Genomic DNA, 23402 nt, shown 5'->3' with positions numbered 1-23402 from the left:
GATTTTGGATTGTTGTGTTTTCATTGTCATTTGTTGCCATGATGTTTTTTATTTCTTCCTTGATGTCTTTGGTAACCCAGTCATTGTTTAATAGCATGCTGTTTAGTCTCCATGTGTTTGATTTCTTTGGATTATTTTTATTATAGTTGATTTCCAATTTTATGCCGCTGTGATCTGAGAAGATACTTGATATGATTTCTATCTTCTTGAATTTGGAGAGACTTTGCCTATGTCCTAACATATGGTCTATCTTTGAAAATGACCCATGTGCACTTGAGAAGAATGTATATTCTGTGGCTTTGGGGTGAAATGTTCTGAAGATGTCGATTAATTCCATCTGGTCTAGTGAGTCATTTAGGATTGATGTTTCTTTGCTGATTTTTTGTTTAGAGGATTTGTCCAATGGTGATATTGGGGTAGTGAAGTTTCCTACTATGATTGTATTGCTGTCAATCTCTCCTTTGATATCTCCCAGGAGCTTTTTTATGTATTTGGGTGCTCCTGTATTGGGTGCGTATATGTTTACAAGAGTTATTTCTTCTTGTTGGATTGCTCCCTTTAGTATTATGTAGTGGCCTTCATTATCTCTTGTTATGTCCTTCACTTTGAGATCTAATTTGTCAGATATAAGTATTACTACCCCAGCTTTTTTTCATTTCCATTCACCTGGAAAACCTTTTTCCATCCCTTCATTCTCAGGCTGTATGCGTCTTTTTTTCTGAGGTGGGTTTCCTGAAGACAGCAGATATATGGGTTTTGTTTTCTTATCCAATCAGTTACCCTGTGTCTTTTGATTGGGGCATTCAATCCATTTATATTTAAAGTTATTATTGATAGGTACTTATTTGTCGCCATTTTTATTCTATACCCCTGTGCTCCTTCTTAGTTTCCTATTTCTTTCTTTCTTTCTTTTTTTTTTTTTTACAGCAGATCCTTAGCATTTCTTGCATTGCTGGTTTGGTGGTGGTAAACTCCCTTAGTCCTTTTTGGTCTGTGAAACTCCTGATTTCACCTTCAATTTTGATTGATAGCCTTGCTGGGTACAGTATTCTTTGATTCAGACCCTTCCTTTGCATGACTTTGTATATTTCATTCCATTCCCTTCTGGCCTGATGAGTTTCTGTTGAGAAATCAGTTGCTAGTCTGTTCGGGGTTCCTTTGTATGTAACTTTCTGTTTCTCTCTGGCCGCTTTTAAGATTATTATTTTGTCGTTGGTGTTTGCCAATTTAATTATAATGTGTCTTGGCGTCGGTCTTTTGGGGTTCATTTTGCTTGGAACTCTGTGAGCTTCTTGGATTTGTGTGGTTTTTTTCTTCCCTATATCAGGGAAGTTTTCTGTTATTATTTCTTCAAACAGGTTTTCTATTCCTTGCTCAGTTTCCATTTCTTCTGGTACCCCTATTATTCGGATGTTGTTTTGTTTCATGTTGTCCTGAAGTTCACTTAGGCTCTCCTCATGCTTTCTAATTTTTTTTTCTGGAAGTTGTTCTATTTGGGTATTTTTTTCCATCTTGTCTTCTAGCTCACTTATGCGGTCTTCTGCTTCTTCTAGTCTACTCTTGATGCTTTCTATTGAGTTCTTTACAGCAGCGATGTCATTTCTCATTTCTTCTTGGTTCTTCTTCATTTCCTCTTGGTTCTTATTCATATTGTCGAATTTGTCTTCCATTTTTTTCAGCCACCTTATGACCATTTCTCTGAATTCTTTCTCTGATAGGTTGTTTGCCTCTAATTCGTTTACTTCCTTTTCTGGTGATGCCTGTTTTTCTTTCCTATGGAGGCTGTTTCTTTGTCTTCCCATGGTCTCTCCTCTCCGGATGTCTGGTTATATAGTTCTCTCTGTTCTGCGTTCATTTAAAGGTACAAACTACAAAGTGGCCAGGTACAACACACAAGGCACTGAACAGAATTTTATTCAAGATATTAATAACCTCCAATAAAGGTGTCCCCCAGAGAAAGACAAATTAGGGGATAGGAATGGAATAGGAAGAGTAAAAAGAAAGAACAAAAAAAAGGAGTGTGAAAATGAACTTGGGAAAAGAGAAGAAAAAAAGAAAAGAAAAAAAAAGCAAGAGAGACAAGAACAATACTGAGAGAAAAGGGGAACAAATTATAAATATGGGGAGTAAACTCCAATAGAACAACCACTAATCCCAGCAAATGCCAGCTACACGAACCTGGAGATTAATACAAACTAAAACACCAACTAATATCAAGTGAGGCAAGGGAAAACAGAAGTAAAAAACAAACAAAAACAAAGCAAGCAAAAGAACCAACCAAACAAAAAATAATAAGCAAAATAATCTAATAAAAAAGCCTACAAATTCAATCTAATCAACATTTAAGCAAACAACAACAAAAGGCCAGAGATTAAAAACAATTTTTTTTTTTTTAGTTGAGGTAGCGTAGAGAGAGGTGTGTATGGACTTGGAGCAGGGGGTTGGAAATTAGATATATAAGTAGGGTGAAAATTTAGCACAGGGTAAACTAAAAGAGAAGGGAAAATCTAAAGCCACAAAGGTTAAGATAAACAGGAGACCAAAAAGAAAAATGTTAGGAAGAGAGTGATGGCATAAAGTTAGCGTTGAGATAGGGTAAAACGATGTTAAAGGAAAGATGCAAATAGAATGTAGGACACTAATCCCAAAATAAAACAAAGAGAAAATTAAATGACACTTAAAAAAAAAGTACAATAATAGTAATATAATGCTGATTGAAAATAAAAGTGTAATAATTAAAAAGGTGAAAATCGAGTGAGGAAAAAATTTAGTTTCTTAAGTAAAAGATGCAAAAATGAAAATAAAAAGTAAAACATTAAAATATAAAAAATTAAAATAAAAAAATTAAAATTAAAATAAAAAATAAGAAGAATAAAATGTGCAATAGTGGCGGTCATTCACTTCCTCTATTGTTCTGTTTGGTACGCCTGTTTCCCAGTCCGGGCTGTATTGCATTTCCCTTCGTTCCACTGCTCCTCAGTGTTGTAAGCCAGTCCTGATTTTTAAGCAGGCGGTGTCTTATTTTCTCGTAATTATTTTTGATTAAACCAGAGACAATTTGTGTTTCAGCCCGTGGGTGGCAGTGTTTCTGGATTGACTTCCGGGCCTCTCTAGCTTTTTTTTTTTTTTTTCCCTATGGCACTCACTACCGGTTTGTGGAAGTGTGCGCCTCAGAGCTGCCTCTCCGATGGTCACTCCCAGCTCCGCTCCCCAAGTTCCGGAGAAACAACTTCTCCCTGCAGTCTCTCAGGGTATTCCCCAACTGGGATTTCCTATGTATTGGGCTTAGTAATCAGAATTGGAACAATCCCAAGTGTGCGGACAGTGGATCTCCGTGCAAGACTAAGCAGCTTGCACTCCTTTGAAAAATTCTTAGTCTGACCCTCCTCGTCAGATCAAAATGGGTTGCGTTTTAGAGATCCCTTCTGTTAGCAGCTCAGAGGACCCACTTCCACATTCACAGATCTCGGCAGCTCCAACAGCCACGGATTTTTTTAGGCACAGACTTCCCTGATCCTGCAGTTCCCGCCGTTCACGCGTTTCCCTCTCCCACCGCCGGGACGAGAAACCTCATCTTATCCCTGAGAAATCTGACCTTTTCTTGGTGCAGTGAAGAGTTCCTTTGAATCCGCGTGTTTGCACAGATTGGGGGCCGGTGTTCTGGTGCTCACAGCTGTTCAGTGTTCGCCGTTGTCGCAGAAAGTCAGGCCTCCAATAAAACCCTCCTTTCCTTGCAAGACGGCGAGTTTTCCTCCTCTGAACCCACAGCTCCGGGAGGGGACCCAGCTGCTGTGGTTCCTGCATGGTCAGGGGAACCGTGCCTAGCACTCCTCCACCTTCTCCTGGAGTTTAGCTGTCCCTTAGCTTGCCAACAGACACTCCCCGTGCGAATCTCAGCTGTTCTTACTCTCCGCCTCAGGACCAGGCTTAGAACACGACCCTATTCGGCCACCATTTTCCCCGTCTCCTCAAAACTTACGTTTTCAATAATTCAGCTGTTTAATGATGAATGTTCTTGAGCACATTCATTGCTACTGTATAAGTATGCTTAAAATCTATTTATATAAAAGGCTAAGCAAGCGCCCAAATTCCTGACTGGTGACTGTGACCTGCAATGACCACCAGGGGTAGACGCTCAACACAGCAGCTGCCCACTGAGTTGTTGTTACTTGACAGCAGTGGTTCACAGGTAGCGCACCCCAGAAGCAGAGAGGAGGGAGCCTGATTCTGGGTTGTGTCACCCAAGAACTGCCCTCTCGAAACCCAGGACACCTCAGGGGATGTCGGAGAGCCTGTTTCAGCCCAATCTCCACAGGCCAGGCCCTCCTTTTGAAAGGGAGATGGCGAGAAACAGCCATCATCTACCTCCTGCACTACCACTCCAGGGGATTCAAGAAGGCATGTGCCCTGCCCTGGAATCAAACCAGTGGCTGAAAGACCCCACCCATTACACAGATGCCCTTCAAGCCTCGGCACTGCCCCAGGTGCCGCCAGCCAAGGAAGGACTGTGAGAGGTTAGCATTAGCGAGTGTGGAGCTGATCTCACCAAGTCCCACCCACCAGACACTTCCGGATTAATTTCATTTCAATGTGCACGCATCCATGTACCTGGTCAATAGTCCTATCTAATAAAAGAGTAATATGCAAATTAACCATCACTCCGTGACAAAATGGCGGCGCCCATGGCCACAAGATGGGGGTGCCCAGTCCTCTCATCCTGCTGGAGTCCCCCTCCGCCCAGCCTTGGCAGTGCAGGTTGTCCAGCTTGGAGGTGCCTGCGCCCCCACACCACGATTCTTGCCCAGCGGCAGCAGCCTGGGCTGGGGTCTCAGCCTGCGAGGGGCGTGCACCCCAACGGCATGATCCTCCTATCAGCGGCCTAAGCCTGGGCTGAGGCTAAGCCTGTGAGGGGTGTGCACCCCAATGGCCATAGCCTGGGCTGGGGTCTCAGCGTGCGAGGGGCATGCACTTTCACGGTGCGATCCCCCTCCCAGCAGCCATAGCCTTATCTGGGGTCTCAGAGAGCGAGGGACGTGCACCCCCACAGTGCAATCTCCCTCCCAGCAGCCATAGCCTGGGCTGGGGTCTCAGAGTGCAAGGGGCACGCACTCCCATGGCGTAATCCCCCTCCCAGCAGCCATAGCTTGGGCTGGGGTCTCAGAGTGTGAGGGACGTGCACCCCCACGGTGAAATCCCCCTCCCAGAGGCCGTAGCCTGGGCTGAGTCTAAGCCAGTGATGGGCGTGCACCCCAACAGCCTTAGCCTGGGCTGGGGTCTCAGCATGCGAGGGGCGTGCACCCCCACGGCACGATCCCCCTCCTAGCGGCCATAGCCTGGGCTCAGTCTAAGCCTGTGAGCGGTGTGCACCCCACTGGCCGTAGCCTGGGCTGAGTCTAAGCCTGCGAGGGGCACACCCCCCCATGGCAGGATCCCCCTCCCAGTGGCGGCAGCCTGTGGTCTCAACCACTGAGTCACACCAGCCAGGCAGATATGGAGAAGTCTTAAATGTTTCTTTTTTAGTTATCTATATTTAATTGATTTTTTACAGAGAAGGGAAAGGGCTAGAGAGGATGAAACATCTATGAGAGAGAGACATTGATCAGCTGCCTCCTGCACACTCCCCACTGGGTATGTGCCCCTAACCAAGGTACATGCCCTTTAATAGAATCGAACCTGGGACCTTTGAGTCTGCAGGCTAACGCTCCATCCACTGAGCCAAACCAGTTAGGGCTGTCCAATATGTTAAAGAAAAAACCCTATCTAATAAAGAGGGAATATGCAGGGGAGGGCATTTGGGGGTGACCGGGTTGTCAGGGGAAGGCAGTTGGGGATGATCGGGCTGGTAGGGGAACAGTTAGGTATCGATCAGGCTTGCAGAGGAGTGGTTAGGGGGTGATCAGGTTTGCAGGCAGAAGCGGTTAGGTGCAATTAGGCAGGAAGGCAAGTAGTTAGGAGCCAGCAGTTCCGGATTGTGAAAGGGATGTCTGACTGCCTGTTTAGGCCCAATCCCTAGGACATCCCCTGAGGGATCCCAGATTGGAGAGGGTGCAGGTAAGGATGAAGGACACCCGCTCCCCTAGTGCATGAATTTCGTGCACTGGGCCTCTAGTAAAATATAATGATGTACTACCAAAATATGTTATGTCCATGTTCAATGCCATCATTTTGACAGTTTGAATGTGGTGAAATTGTCAACTACTGCTAGCCTACACTTCACTTAATGCATTATTAAATGCTTAGACGTAAAGAACACTGGTGGAGGATGTTAACAATGCAGATTAAAGTTTTAAGTGTATGTTACAAGTGGGCTATAAATAGTACATGGGGTAAAAATTGAGAAAAAGCATATTGTTTTTAGAATTCAAAAGCAAGTCCATATGGCAAAGAAGTTACTAGAGTTATTGAGGAATGAGTGAAATTCAAACATATGTCTTAGAGGCTGCACTATCCTCCTATTGGTTAGGATAATAAATTAACTTTAAAGTAGACAAAAATCTGAGCAGACATTGTAACAAAGGAGATAAAGACAATGTAAAGAAATGCATAAGAAATGATCACCATCAAATCTTTTTACAGAAATGGAATGAAAACAAAACCAAGTTAACAATACTCGCTGATAGGACTAGTATTTAAAAAGATTAACCTTCACATGTGCTGGCAGGGTTGCAGAAAAATGGAATTTTCATTACTGTGGGAGGGTCGGGAGGCACAGTGATTGACCATTTCAGATCACAGTTCCCCATATGTTAAAATATAACACATTCACTGACACTGGAACAGTTTGGTAAGTAACACATACACCTGTAGAAAGAACTCAACACAACATTCCCAACTGTTTTATTTATAAAACCCCAAACATAGAAATAACTGAAACCATATGCAGCTCAATAGTTAAAGTGGTTACCCATAGAATATAATATTTCCTGGAAATAAATATTTACATAAACATTAGTGTTGAATCTCAAAATATCTGTGTAGCACAAAGGAAGCCAGTGTTTCTTAAAGAGAATACACCTTTTAGTACCAATAAAATTATGAAAAATGTGAACTACTCTATTGTACAGCAAGGTAAATCAATGCCTGCATGGAGGGCTGGGAGGCAGAAAGATTACAAAAGGACTGGAGGTAAATACATGGGATGGCAAAGTAGATTTAACGTTGTTGGTACTGAAAATAATACAATCCTATCTAATAATAGAGTAACATGTAAATTACCATCACTCCGCTACGCCCACGATTGGGCGGCAGGAGGCTGGGGGGCGGGACTCGGGGTGGCCTATCCGGCCATTGAGAGGCACGGATCCGCTGCCACTGAGGGGTCTACCCTGCTGTTGAGAGGCGCAGGGGGTGGGACTCCCGCCCCCTGTGCCTCTCAACGGCCAGATCCGCGACCGCTGAGGGGGCCTGCCGCGGACCCCCAGCTGCGCCTCTCAACGGCAGGGTAGCCAGGTGTCCGCGGCAGCCCCCCTCTGCGGCTGTTGAGAGGCGCAGGGGGTGGGAGTCCCGCCCCCTGCGCCTCTCAACAGCAGGGTAGCCCCCCTCAGTGGCCGCGGACCATCAAAAGTGGGGGAGCTGGGTGCCTGTCTGCTCCGGCACCAGGCCTTTCAGAAGCCTCCGCCGAGCCGGAGGCTTCTGAAAGGCCTGGTGCACCAGCAGACAGGCACCCAGCTCCACTGCGAAAAGCGAAAGTGTGTAGGGGACCCTACACGTGCATGATTCAATCATGCACTGGGCCTCTAGTAATTAATAAAGAAGAACACAAAATATAAACTCTCCATGGCCACAGTGCCTCATTTTGTTGGGCGTGATCACATTAACGGAAAGCCACTGATTTGATTCCAGGTCAGGGCGCATGCCCAGGTTGTGGGCTGGATCCCCAGAGTTGGGCATGCAGGAGGCAGCTGATCAATGATTCCCTCTCATTGATCTCTCTCCCTTTCTCCCTCTCTCTCTGAAATCATGAAAGTATATATAAAAAAATTGCCATCAAATTCAATAGGAATGCTGACTACATACAAAAGGAATCCTGGGACAGATGGCAGGGGTTATCCTTCCTCTACCTTTGACTTCTTGCCTGTTGAGCAACTACATTATGTTAACACCAGAGGGGCCAGGAATACACAATAACATTAGATTATTCTGCCAATGACGTCAGCTACACGAAACAGTTTTGGAGGTCCTGAGAATGTCTGCACATAGAGGACACACAAGCCACAGGCCCCAGAACATTTGCGGCCTTATGTTCAGAAGAGGCACTTATCATCTAATTTCCTGCAGGCTTCCCCACTCACCATTGAAACAGTGTTTCTGCCCTAATTGTGTTTCCACCTCAGAGACTTACAACAAATGACACCAGCCTATGAAATATCATACTTCCTGGAACATGTCTCCTTTGCAGGACATGGAGAGCAGGTTCCCTAAACATTGCTGAGGCTTATGTAGCACATACTGTGAACAGAGAACATGATTCATATTGGTCACAGAAGCAGAGCAAAGGTCTCATCTTCAGACTGACCTTTTCCCTCACCAATAATCGAGGCACCAGGCTTCAAATTAAATGCACAAAGTCACGTGGTCTTTCTTTTCAGGCCAAGGGCCGCAATAAGTAATAAGCCAACATTGGACAAAAAGTGATTTCCGGACATTATGTTGTCCCTTTCAAACTACATAGACTTTTGGATAAACACAATGTCTATTCATCTCTACATGCTGAAAGATCACATTTGTGTTTGCAAATCATCTCTGGCAGTGAATAAAACAATAATTAAAGGTACAAATGTAAAAATTCCGTTAAAAAGATTCTAAACTAGAGCAGAGGAGAACAAGGGGTTTGCAGGTTGGTTAATAAGAATCCCCCCAAATGTATCAAAGCATAATGTGAGTACAACTATGTCCCTGAAAAAGGTGGCACTTCTTAGCTGAGAAGGGGTGCTCGGGATGAATCCTGGGTCAGGTCCATTTTCTAGTCACAGAGAAATGAATGAAGATACTGCCAAGAGCTTGGAGGAAACCTAATTACTTCCAGCAGAAGTGAGAACACAGAATACATTTCCCTGAGCACCCAGGGGTGGTGACCGATGCACACACTTCAGGTGAGTCAGGTGTTAGAGGTGAAATCTCTTTAGCGACAAAGAGACGATGATATCATTTGGGTGGTGGGTCTGGGCATGTTAGCAAGTACAATGCAGCTCCTTCAAGACTCACTTGTACCTCATATTTATGAGGAATCTAGCAGAGTGTAAGTTCCCATACCAGGGGTTTACATTCATGTAAAGGGTCTCATAGAGCCCCTTAAGTGTTCTTATAATAAGTGAGAAAAATAAACCATTCGCTGCACATTTATGGCTTTTCTCCAGTGTGAACTCTGTGGTGTATAGTGAGGTGAGACCTTTGACTGAAGGACTTTCCACATTCACTACACTCATATGGAGTTTCTCCAGTGTGAACTACGTGGTGTCTAGTAAGGTGAGACTTTTGACTGAAATGCTTCCCACATTCACTACACTCATATGGCTTTTCTCCAGTGTGAACTCTGTGGTGTCTAGTGAAGTCAGACTTTCGAATGAAATGCTTCCCACATTCACTACACTCATACGGCTTTTCTCCAGTGTGAACTACGTGGTGTCTAGTGAAGTCAGACCTTTGACTGAAGGACTTCCCACAGTCAGTGCACTTATAACACTTTACTCTAATGTGAACTCTGTTGTGTTTAATGAGAGCAGGGCTTTCACTGAAGACCTTCCCACAATCAGTACACTCACAGGGCTTTTCTACAGTGGGAACGCTCCCATGTTGTAGGTGGTTAAAGATTTGTCTGAATACTTTCCTACATTTATTAGACTCATTAATCATATCTCCAGAGCAGAGACCTTTCTGATAAGAAACTTGCTGTTTCTGGCTGGCAGCTGTTCCACATTCAACCCGCTGGTGATGTTTTTTTCCACGGAGACATTCCTGTGAAATCTCATTGTTACTGTGTGGCTCCTTGATGTTAAGAGTGTCCTGGTGCTGGAGAAGCTCTGAGATGGCTGGGGAGTTCACCCAAACCTCAGTTCTAGCTTCAGGCACCCCAGAGAAGTACAACCAGCAAGTTGTCACAAGCGAAGCACTCTCCATGTCTTCATTCCAGGGCTTCTCTCCACAGGCATCCTTCTGCTGCTGGTGAGGGTTTGTACTGAAACACAAGTCTCTCACACGCATCACTGAAGAAAACATTCTTCTCATAGTATGCCACTTGTGTCTCAGTCAGGTGCAAAATATCTTTTAACACTGAGAAGCACGGCTTACACAGATGGGTCCTCTGGGTGGCTGCAGCTGTCTTGGAAACCCTTACCTGAGAATCTCCTACAGATACACTGTGCTCAGAATAGGCTTCCATATCATCCATTTTATGCCAAGGACCTTAAAAGCAGAAGAATAATTTGGAAATGAATGTTGACTGTGGTGACAGAGGGAAGTACCATTATAAAACTGTGTTGCACATAATACATTGGTCTCATGCAACTGGCTGAAAATAAAAGACCTGAAAGATGAACTAATAAGATGCAACTGTGAAGTTCTTGACCACTGAAGATCACAACACAAGAGAGACTTCAATAGAAATAGAGCAAAAACATGGCAAGCACCACATGGAAGAGAAGCGGACTGTCCAGCTCATTCTGCTGCTAACAACATTCAGTAGATCTTCTCTGCTGGTGACATGGGCAAGCTGTGCAGAAGGTTGGTTACATCTCATTCCAAGTAAAATTCAATAAACAAGTAGCAGGTGTTTCAGGGGTGTTTAAGCATGTATGTGCCCATTATAACACTTGCATAGGTCCATGTTGTAGTATACTGCAGAAAGAGATGTGCAGAGGAATAGGTGATGTAAAAAGGACACAAAGGCGAAGGTAGACAATGCTAGGATGTCAGCAATGAATTGACATGTCAGCAAAGTGTCAAGTGTGGAAAAGAAAGGTATAAATGAGGTGTGGCCATTGGAATCTGCAACAAACACTGTTGTACAGGAGCAGGTCCTGGTATAATCTGAACACCATCCTTACACCATACCAACCCCCAGTTGCCACTCAGCCGGGCTAAGCAACCTCTAGGACCATCCTGTACGTTTACCCTGGAGAAACCCAGAGTTCTCCCTGCACCTCCTTTTCTAGAAGTATGTACAAACTAAATATTCTGAGTGTCGATGAAAAGACAACAGAGGTGAGCAGCCATCACTTGCCCATAGCATTCAGCTTGCAATAGTATCCAGGGAAGGTAATATTACAAACAATAATTGGAGGGTCTTACAAGAACATCCCCTGGTTCATGTATGTAAAGAAGATAACTGACACAGGGTCTTTATCAACAGGAAAGGTGCAGAATTGGAAGCCATGGATCTGGATAGAGTCACCCTCCCTGGAGTGGAAGAGCAGGAGGGACCCATTAAGCGGTCTGTAAGACTGCTGACACCCAGACACTTCCTGCAGTTTCTGAGGCAACTGGTGTTAGGGAGGTTTATGGAGTCTATTGCTCAGGGCTCTTTGCACAGCTCAGCACTGGCAGCCACAGCCCATTTGACAAGACAGTGGGGTAAATTAGCTGAGCCCATGGTCTCGCTTTGAGAGAGAGCGAGAGTGCTAAGTCTGGAGAATAAATAAAGAGTGGGCATCACCTCAGGACAGTAGGAGAGATGTGAAGGTCTTACCTATGAATGATACAAGTGCAAACACTTCCAGCATCACATCACAGTACAGACGTCTTTGAGCCTCATCAAGGATCTCCCACTCCTCCTGAGAGAAGGCAATGGCCACGTCCTCAAAGTTCATATCCTGTCATAATGGGCACAGGACATCCCATGAGAAGATTCTCTCTTGAGAGTCCAAGTCTGCCATACTACCCACCCTGCACATGCATATGCTCCCCTACTCTCCACATCAGAGAAGAAAGCAGTCCTTGGTCCCATTAAAGTCAATCTCTCCTTATTTTCGAATTGGTGCTGTGTCTTCCCACAACAATAAAGGCAGATGAGCAGATACAAGTTACCTGTGCTCTCATCCTCAAATAGGAGTCACACTGCCCCTTTCAATAATAGTTGATGTCAGGAACATAGGGTAGGAGGAGATGTTGCACATAATGGAAATTTAATGAATTTGACTCTGGTCTTGTCAGGCAATACCCATGTTGTCCTCCAAATTGTCCCGCCAAGACACCAAACAACATGGTAATGCCCATTGCATTTCTGACTCCAATCCCAGTTTGCTGAGGCCATCACTCTGCATTACCTGCTGCCCATAGTTCTTTGATGCACACTTGTCTCCCACAGCTTCATTCCCAAAGGCACAACTTCAGAGGTAACACAAATAAGCCATGACAAGGACAGGGTGTTTTCTAATCAGCTTCTTTCCCCAAACTCTAGTTCACCACCTCTGTAATACATTTCTCTCTCACCCTTCTCTCCTCCTTTCCCCATGCCGGTGGGCATTTTCAAGTGCAGGAGACACTGATGTATGCTATCTCATTCCTAGTGTTCACTGGGTCAGCCCTCAACAAGAAATGGCAGGTGGGCACATATATGGCCTCTAAGCTCTACACTTGTCATGTAGCATCACAGCAACCCATCTTGTTAGAAATTATCCTAAAATTCCCCATATCACATCAGAAAGACAGCATCAGAGATGGACTCCCTTTTCATTCATTTGCACGTCACTGTTAGTGCCTGGCCACTTTGCTTTTAGTCCATGAACCACACTGATGTCATCATCCCCTGTGTGTGATTATACAGCTCAGCTCAGGTTCCTCACCTGCCACACTGACATAGATGGCACCTCCCATACTGTTCTCTGGGTCACTGCATGCTCTGTCCTCAAGAGAACCTTGGCTGCTTGTCCTCACAGGTCCCTAGGCTGTGCTGGTGTTCAGATGTGTGTGGACTGACTAGGTCATTAAAACATGTATACTGATTTCAGAGAGAGACTATTAGGGATATACTGTCCAACCTAATAATAGACAAATATGCAAATTGACCATACCTCTGACACACCCACCAGCCACACCCACCATCCAATCAGACTGAGTATGCAAATTAACCCAAACCAAGACGGCTACAGCCACAGAGAGCAAGGTTTCCCAGGCAACAGAGGGAAACCAGCTTTCCGCCAGCCGTAGCAGGCCTAAGCCTCCACTCAAGCTACGAAGTTTCAATTATAGAAGGTAAACAAATTCAAACAGAAATGGCGTCAGAATGGAGCTTGAGAGAGCAGGCCCAGGTTGCCACCGGCAACAGGGGAAGCAAAGCTTTCCGCACACCCTGGCTGGGCCCACCCGCTTAAGGCAACAAAGTTTCAATTATAACCCCAACACAAATGGCTGCCGCCACGGAGTGAGCCCCAGGCTTGGCTGCGCTCCAGGCTACAAAGTTTCAATTTTAGAAGGAAAATAAATTCCAGATACCAGGGCCTGCGCTTGGGTTGCCAGGGGGCGTGGCCGGCCTGCAAACCACCACAGGCCCCTCGCTCAGGCCGCCCCACGCCCCAAGGGAACCCCCACCCTGATCAGGGACGCTTTTCAGGGCAAACCAGCTGGCCCCCACCCCTGTACCAGGTCTCTATCCTATCTAATAAAAGAGTAATATGCAGATTGATTATCACTGCAACACACAATATAGCTGCCCCATGTGGTCAAAGATCCTTCCCCCATATGGACACAAGATGGCCAGCAGGAGAGGGTAGTTGGGAGGCACCCGGCCTGCAAGGGAGGGCAGTTTAGAGGGACCAAGCTTGCAAGGGAGGGCAGTTGGAGGTGATCAACCCTGCAGGAGAGGGCAGTTAGGAGTGACCAGGCCAGCAGAGGAGGGAAGTTGGGGGAAACAGGCTGGCAGCAGAGTGGTTAGGGGGTGATCAGGCTGGCAGACAGAAGCGGTTAGGGGCAATCAGGAAGGCAGGCAGGCAAGCAGTTGGGAGCCACAGTCCTGGATTGTGAGAGGGATGTCCGACTGTCCTTTTAGGGATCCGACTGCCAACCGGGATCGGGCCTAAACGGGCAGTCGGACATCCCTCGAGGGGTCCCATATTGGAGAGGGTATACGCTGGGCTGAGGGACAACCCCCCTCCGTGCACGAATTTCGTGCACCGGGCCTCTAGTAAATAATAAAAAGCATAAAGCACATACGTACATATAAAGGTAAATACTGGATTATCCTTACCTTTACTACTCTTGTTGGCTTGCACACTGGACGTAGCAAAGAGGGGAAAGATAGGCTTACACTAGGCTGCTGCAGGGAGGAGGTTTGAGAGGCAAAACCTGCAGAAGATGCATGTAATACTGGGTCAGGTGTGTCTGGAGCGGTAGAACCTGCAGAAGGTGCTGGAGATCCTGGGTCAGATGAGTCTGGAGAGGCAGAACCTGCAGGAGGTGCTGGAGTACCTGGGTCAGGTGAGTCTGGAGAAGCACCTGAGGTAGAGGGTATGGGATCTCTTGCAGGCCTCTCCACCTTCTTAAAATACCATCCGATGCCATAACCGATTTGGCTCAGTGGATAAAGCGTCGGCCTGTGAACTCAAGGGTCCCAGGTTAGATTTTGATCAGGGGCATGTACCTTGGTTGCGGGCACATACCTAGTGGGGGGTGTGCAGGAGGCAGCTGATCGATGTTTCTCTCTCATCAATGTTTCTAACTCTCTGTCTCTCTCCCTTTCTCTCTGTAAAAAAAAATCAATAAAATATATATATATATATATATATATATATATATATATATATATATATATATATATATAAAAATACCGTCCAAAGCTTGTCTGGAAGGATACCTTCTTCTTGTCCTCCCAAATCTCCTTGTAACTTCGCAGGCTATCCATGACCCCTCTGGCAACCTTAGTGTACCTGTCACTGTTGGGGTCCTGAGCCTCAAACCTTGCCAAGGCATCCTCTATCATGGCAAAGGCCCCCGCTAATTCCTTGCTTGTAAGTCTCCTGTGCTCTGGGGTTGGTGTGTCTTCCTCTTCAATGAACTGCTGTTTCAGTTGAGTGAGGTCCTCGGCAGATAGCTCCTCTCCATGAGATGCCAGCAGCTCTGTGACATCCTCAGCCTCCACCTCCAAATCAAGCTGCTTACTCAACTCAACAACATTCTTGATGACAACCTCAACTGAATCCTCAAAGCCATGGAAATCATTCACAAACTGGGGACACAATTTTTTCCAAACACCATTGAAGTTCGTCTGCTTAACTTCATCCCAAGAATCAGAAATGTTTTTTACAGCAGCAAGAACATTGTAAGATTTCCAAAAGTCATTGAGAGTCAACTCTTTATCCTTCTTCGTTGCCCTAAAAGCCATAGCAAATGTCCTTCAAAGGTAGTAGGCTTTGAAAGAGGCAATGACACCTTGGCCCATAGGCTGTAAAAGGGAGGTGGTGCTCGGTGGAAGGTAAACCACCTTGACATTTGGATGAAAGTCATTCAAATTGGCAGGGTGACAAGGCGCATTGTCCAGCATTTGCAACACCTTAAAGGGCAGCCCCCTTGAAGCACAGTAGTCCTTGACTTCTGGCACAAAATGGTTGGTGAACCAGTCCTAAAATACGCTGAGTGTCACCCATGCCTTCTTGTTAGATTTCCAGATGACAGGTAGTAAACCCTTCCATATGCCCTTGATTTCCCTTGGATTCTCGGCCAGACACACCAAGGGCTTCAGCTTGAAGTTACCAGCAGCATTGGCCCCAAGTAGCAAACTCAATCTCTCCTTGCTGGCTTTATGGCCTGATGCTATCTTCTCCTCCTTGGGAATGTACTTACGTATAGGCATATGCTTCCAGAACAAGCCTGTCTCATGCACATTAAACACTTGTTTATCACAGTAACCCCCCTCCCTAATTATCTCAGCCAACACACTAGGAAAATCACCTGCTGCTTTAGCATCATCACTAGCAGCTTCCCCTGGCACCTTAAGATTATGCAAATTAGCATGAGCCTTAAAATGCATAAACCAACCTTTGCTAGCCACAAACTCTTCACTTTCACTCCCTTCCCCCTTTTCTTTTTTCAAGGCCTCAAACTATCTTTTAGCCTTCTCCTGAATCAACATCAGGCTAACTGGGATACGTCGTTGATGCTGCTCATCCAGCCACAGCACTAATAATCTTTCCATCTCAATGATGAGACCGCTACCCTGCTCTGTAACCACAGTTGATTTCATAGGAGCAGATCCTTTCATATGTTCAAGTACACGCTTTTTATCGCTGATGACCCTTGAGACAGTCATATGACTTAAGCCAAGCAACCGGCCTATGTATGTAAGTGTTTCGCCCTTTTCCGAGTGTCTTATTATGTCTACTTTCACTTCCATTAAGAGGGCTTTCCTTCTTTTGGTAGCACTGCCATCAGAAGAATCTGCCTTATGCTTAGGAGCCGTAAGGAAGGGCAAAAAGTATTCAAAATAACAATACAAACAAAAGAGAGCGAAAGAAACACAATCCAAAATGGCTTATCAACGGCGACTGAAAGACAGCGTCTTCCTTGTATAGCGCCGCGTGATGACTTATTCATCCACTCCGCTGGCCAATTAGTTCCCCGACGAACATCGTGCAAACGCCTTACATCGAAACTCATAACTTTTTTTTAAATAAATAAATTGCAAATGGCACGTAACCACAAAACAACGTATGTCGAGGACTGTCTGGAGAGAGAGAGAGAGAGAGAGAGAGAGAGAGAGAGAGAGAGAGAGAGGCGCTATCTATTTTTTGTTCCATTAATTTTATACATTTTTAATTAACTCTTGTAATTGATGTGATCAGGGTTGGAACTTGCAACTTACCATTATTGAAATTATTGGCTGAACCACTTAGCTGTTTGGCCTCGGTCAGACATATGTGACATTTTAAGTAACAACCCAATAATGTACCTGAGAATAGTTAGATACAAAAACCATCAGGATGACTTAGATAGTGGTGGAAGTCTAGAATACCATTCATGGGATTTCAAAAGTGTCTTTTTTCCAAGGAAATATTTAAAGTAAGCTATATCAATGTCAGACTGTATGATTGCATCAATTATTTTATAGGCCAAGAATGAAGCACTGATATGGTCAGTAGGAACATGGTATCAGCAATGCAGGCATGCAGGGAAACACCAAAAGTGTATTTTTTTAATGTCCATTTTAAATAAATTCTACCTAAATCAATCTTTAGAAAAGGTTTAATCTGGATGCTTCCTAATAATTTTATTGTTTTATTGTGAAAAGTTTTGAACATATTTGGTGCTACTGAATCAGCATATTGAAAATAAAATATAATGATGTGCTACTGAAATATATTATTATGTCCATGTTCAAAATCATCATTTTGGCTGTTTGAACCTCACAAGGATGCGAGTATTTACAACACAGATATGAATAAAGATTACAAACTTCCCATAATCAGTACACGCATATAGCCTTTCCCCAATGTGAACTCTCTTCTGGATAAGGAGGTGATTATTTCAGGTAAAAGATTTCCCACATTCACTACACTTACAAGGTTTTGCACCACTGTGAACTCTCTCTGGTATTGAGTGAAGTTACTGTGTTGCCTAAAGGACTTCTACAGTCACTACACTCTTAGGGCTTTTCTCCACTGTGAACTCTGTGGTGTAGGATGAGGGTAAACCTGTGTGTAAATGACTTCCCACAGTCATTATGCTCATGGCTTTTCTCCAGTGTGAACTCTCCTGTAGATAAGGAGGTGATTATTGTGGGTAAAAGCTTTCCAACATTCACTACACTCCTAAGGTTTTCACCAGTGTGAACTCTCTGGTGTGCAGTGATGATACTGCTTTGATTGAATGACATCCTGCAATCACGACACTCATACAGCTTTTCTACAGTGTGGACTTTGTTGTTGAATGAGTTTAGACCTCAGGATGATGGACATCCCATGATCACTACACTCCTATGGCTTTTCTACAGTGTAAACACTTCTATGATGAATGAGGTTAAAGATTTCTCTGAAAGATTTCCCACATATGTTACACTTATAATTCACTTCATAAAGGTCAGGCTACTGAAGATCACAAAACAAGAAAGACCTCAAACGAAATGACACACACATGACAACACCACATGGAAGAGAAGCAGGATTGTCAGCTCATTCTTCTGCTAACCGTGTTCAGCATGGTTTGTCTGTTGGTGACATGGAAAGCTGTGCTGAAATATGATTATGTCTCATTGCAAGTAATCTCTCTCTCTTTCTCCCTATGTATATATATCTCTATCTCTATCTCTATCTCTATCTCTATCTCTATCTCTATCTCTATCTCTATCTCTATCTCTATCTATACATACACAAGTGTAATATGCAAAGTGTCCCTTGGGAGTTCAAGCAGGAGAACAATCGCTCGCAATGAAATGTGCTGACCACCAGGGGATGGTGCGGAACATGATAGGTGACCATTGGCAGCAGCAGGGCGATGAGGGCGCGAGGGAAGGAGGAGGCAGGCAGGTCGGGGGAACCATGTCGTGGCAGTACGCGTGCAGTGAGGGATGGAGGAGGTGGAGAAGCAGGTAGTCTGATTGGCCCTAATCGCTGACCAGGCCTAGGGACCCCATGAAGAAATTTCATGCACCAGGCCTCTAGTATTCAATAAATTAGTAGCTGGTGTTAAAGAACTATTTAAGCTCCTATGTACATCTCATAACACATGTACAGGTGAATGTTAGAGAATGCTGAAGACAAAGCAATGCAGAGAAAGAGATGATGCAAAAAGTCCACACAGGTGAAAGTATCAAAAGCCAGGAGGTCACAGGTGAAATGACAAGTCAGCACAGTGTCAAGTATGGCAGAGAAAAGGTAGAAATATGCTATTGCCCATGCTACTTGCACCTAAATACTGTTGGAAATGAGCAGGTGCTTGGTATCATCTAAACACCACCCTTATACCATATCTAGCCCACATTTGCAACTCAACAGGACCAGACCTCTTCAGAGACCATCCTGCATGTTCATCCTGTAAAAAAATCAGGGTTCATCCTGCATATTTCTCTCTACAAGTATGTACAACAGAAATATTCCAAGTATTAATGAAATATGACAGAGATGGGCAGCCAGCACTGGCCTAGAGCCATTAAGCTTGCAATCGTATTTTAGGCAGATAATATTAGAAACAACGTTAGTGTGATCTCTTAAGAGCAGCTCAAGGTTCATGGAAGTAAAGACCATAACCTGGTACAGGCAGTCACCAAGGACCTTTGCCTAGAGGAAGGAGGTATAAATGGAAGCCATGGATCTGGAAATAGTCACCCTTCCAGGGAGAGGAATAGCAGGTGGGACCCATTAAGCTGCCCTCCAAGCTGGGACTTGTTTGCAACTTTGCCGGCAGGTCAGTCCGAGGCTTACAAGTATAACTGCTTCCTACAGTAGAGTGGGTGTCAAGAACATAAGGTAGGAAGAAATGTTGGCCATACAGGGACTGTGAGTGATTTGATACTGATCTTATCAGGCAATACCTGTGTAGTCCCTCAGATTGTTCCTCAAAGACACCAAATATATTGCGTCAAACTTCACCTTTACAACCAGAATCCCAGAATGCTGAGGCCATAGCTTTCTATTACCTGCTGCACATAGTTCTTTGAACAACACTTCTCTCACATTGCTTCTTTCCTGGAGGCACAACTTCAAAGGTAACACAAATTTGCATTGGCAAAGACAGGTTGTTTCTTAATTACCTTATTTTCCAAATTTATAGCTTACCAACTCCATAATCCATTTCTCTCTTACCTTTCTCCCTTACCCATGACCATGGAGAATTTCAAGCCTGGGGAACACTGATGTATAATATCTCATTCTTAACCATCAGTGTGTCACCCCCAACTACAAAAGGCAGGTGGGTACATAAATGTCATCCAAGCCCTGAACATGGCAGGTGGCACCAAAACATCACTCTTTCCAGGCATTATCCAAAAATCACCCTTATTTTATTGTCTAGACTCCACCAGTAATGGACTCTCCATACTTACACTTTTATGCCAATATCACGGTGCTCTGGCCATGAAGTCACACTCCCTCTCCAAGTGCTCATCACTCTCTCTGCCACACCTCTCTCACACCTGCACTGCTACAGTCCCGCCACCTAAAATCATTTCCTCACCCTCTTACTTATTATTCAGCTTGGGTGGTCAAGAGAATGCTTGCCAAATTCAAACAGAATCAAGTACTGCCCAGACTCTGACAGTCCACACCCATAGAGGCAGCCTGGAATCCTGCTGTGAAGGCCTCTGTCCATGACTGTTTTTCCCTTAAAGCTAACCTATTAAGAACCACAGTCAGATCTCAGATACTCAGACCTCCCCTCCCCTGGTGCTGCAGGGTTCAACGGGGTCAGGCTGAAAGACCGCTGTAAGCAGAGAGGAGTCTGGGAGGGGCGGAGGCCCCAATCCCGGCCTGATGGCGCTCAACAAGCCTCAGACACACCCTGCACAGCAAGGACGCTGCCTCCTAGTCCTCTCTTACTTACCACGAGTGGGCTGAAGCCTGTGAGTCCTGGAAGAAACTGAAGAGGTCAAAATGCCCACCAGGAGGAGGAAGGCGGAAGTCCCGCCCTAACCGGATGCACTGACACAAAGTGTCCTTTGGCTCCGCCTATGTGGTCGCATTCTTTGTGGGTAATGTAGTTTTCTCAAACGCCAAGGGGAGGGCTAGCATCCCAGCCAATGACATTGGTGAATAAAGGTGATGTGGTTCAGCAAGTGGCTCTGGGGAAGGACAAGATGGGGCCAGAGGCCTGGTTAACTGGGACAGATTCCCTGACCTCCTAGGAGAGGGGTGTGGGGAGAACTGAAGAGATCCCCCAAGGAATATATGCACAGGCGAAAATGGGAGACATCTGTAATACTATCAACGATCAAAAAGACATATTAAATTTTAAACAAATATATAATATAGCCCAGCTGGTGTTGCTCAATGCTTGAGCACTGATCTATGATCCATGAGGTCCTGGTTGTATTCCTGGTTACGGAACATATAAATCGAGAAAATTTCTCCATAGTGGGGACCAGAATTTGAGAGACATTTTCCTCTGGACCCGCGCGTAATAAATGTAACTCCATCTCTCTAAGTGTTGCTTGGTTCTTCTCCAGTTTTCTGTAACAGTACCGGCTCCTTCCTGGGCCCTCAGCCTGAAGCAGGGCCTTGCTTCTTCCCTCATCAGAAGCGCAGGGGCAGGTGTTCGGCTCCCTTGGGACCACGGTCCCTTCACCAGGGGCATATTTCATTGCCTTTTAGAGAGCTCACCTTGCTCAGGGGCTGCTGTTGTGGGTGTTAGATTTTCCAGGGCAATGAAGAACGAGACGAGGGCTGGGCGCTCCCTGATTTCGCTGAGACACTTGAACCACCCATGTTGCTCCCATGCATGGCTTCTGCCATTGGTTCGCTCCCCCAGCATCCGGAGATGACACAAAAAATCCATCCTGTTCCAGAAAATTCAGAGGCAAATGAAGCTCCGAGGCCCCCCCCAGGACTCTCACCAAGGAAGCCAGGGAGCAGATCCGGTATTTACATGAAGGATTTCCAGAGTCCTGGTCAGTTCCCAGATTGGTTGAAGGCTTGAATGTTAGCTCTGATGAAGGGTTTTAAACAGCAAGTTTGTGCCCACATTGGAGAAGAAACTGAAGAAGGATCAAAAGGTCCATTAGAAAGCTGGACTTGCCCACTCGCTCCGCCAGCTTCCAGGCCCCGGGGATGCCTGGGAGCTGCTTTCTTCAGGCTGCCCTGTGTCAGGAGCTGAAGCCTCATCCCAAGGCCATGGTCACACCACAGCTTTGAGGGTGACAGAACCGAATACTCAGAGTACAAACACACCGAGGAGACAGAAGGGAAGGAATAAAGGAGTCCAGATCCTGGAGAAGGAAAGCTTTGTGCCTGTTGCTGAAGCCCAAGGTCAGCACAGAGAGGTGCAGAAGTACTCCACCAGTGGTGTGAGGGCAACAGAGGCACTGACAGTGATGGAATGCCAAGTGCAAAGAAGCTGCAAGCATTGAAGGCAAGAGAACTGGGTGAGCAGAACTTCAGCAGCAAGATAGTACAGAGGGGGTGAGAGTTCTTTGACGACAATGGGAACTTCCTGTACAGAATTTGACCTGGAGCCTGGCTGGTGGAGGTGTCATGTAAAACACAGCTGAGCGAGCATATTGGAGCTGCCTGGATTTCTGTGTGTGGATTGTCCACCTTGGAAATGATGAGCCTGAAAATGGAAGGAGCCGCTTGGATTTCAATCTGACAAGGGACAGTGAACTTCACAGGGCAGATGTATATGCGGGCAGCGTGAATAACAGGCTGAGTGTAGTCTCGCTCCCGGAGCACGGCTCCTGGTCTGACCATGTGGATATTCAGTACTCACCCTTCTTGCTTAGGCTTTTTATGTGTCAAAACCAGCCTGTGTCACATATGTTAGGAGTTTGTTGTCTTTACAATATGTGTATGGGAGGAATTGAAAAGTGTTGCTTCCTACATTGTTTACTTCTTGTTTAATGAACACTAACAGTTCTGGAGCTGCTTAGTCAATTGTTTGTATTCATTTTGTGCAAAGTAAAGTGAAATGCAGCAAAAAATAACTATGTACATATATGCATAGTCGATGGACATAGACAATAATGTGATGAGTGCCTAGAAATGCCGCGGGCAGGGTAGAGGGAGGCAAAGGGGGATGAGGATGGGGAAATTGGGTCTATTTGTAATAGAGCCTACAAAAAAAAAAAGTTTGCCCACATGGCATGGCTCAGTGGTTGGGCATGGACCCATGAAACAAGGTATCTTTAGTTGGATTCCAAGTCAGGGCACTTGCCTAGGTTGGGGAGCTCCATCCCTGTAGGGGCATGCAGGAGACAGCTGATCAATGATTCTCTCTCATCATTGATGTTTCTCTGTCTCCCTCTCTCTCTAAAAAAAAATGAAAAAAAAGAGAAGAGAGTTAAAATTAATTTGATTCAACCACACCAATTTGAGTGAAGACCATCCCGTTTTCTCCCAGGCCCTTGAAGCAAAATCATGCCTTGGTCTGTTGTGTAGAAGATGTCCCAGGCATACCTCTGTTTTGGAACAGGAAGCCACAGGAGTAGGTCGGCCTCACCTTGGTCTGTAGTGTTAGAGTTCATTACTTCATGTTTGAAAAGATTTCACTGAACAAGTTCAGAAGATTTTGAGGGTACATTAATTGAAACTGGGGATAATGAAAAAACGTAGCCCTTAGGATAGAACAGGAAGCAGCAGAGAGATAGAACAGGAAACAGCTGGCTCCTTTGACTGTCTAGAAACATTGTGGGAAATAAATGAGCCAAAGCAAGGCTGCTGTTCGCTCACTGGACATTCAGAGTAAAGGAGGCCTTGAGCGCAGATTCAGGGGTTAGGCCAGGATGAGCTGTCATTGCTCATTGCTACCCTGGTTGCAGGTTGCGTGGGATC

At 45.2% G+C, this 23402-nt stretch overlaps 1 pseudogene across 1 annotated transcript in view; it reads right to left on the bottom strand.

Annotated features, from left to right (window-relative positions):
• Positions 1-23402, bottom strand: part of LOC307095038 (protein SET-like) — a 345435-nt pseudogene that overhangs the window by 85745 nt on the left and 236288 nt on the right. The gene's annotated exons all lie outside the window — the stretch shown is intronic.

The sequence above is a fragment of the Cnephaeus nilssonii genome (genome assembly GCF_951640355.1).
Source record: "Cnephaeus nilssonii genome assembly, chromosome: 24".
NCBI classification, from domain to species: domain Eukaryota; kingdom Metazoa; phylum Chordata; class Mammalia; order Chiroptera; family Vespertilionidae; genus Cnephaeus; species Cnephaeus nilssonii.
Note: the sequence above shows the minus strand (reverse complement) of the source record. Positions and strands in the feature narration are given on the sequence as shown.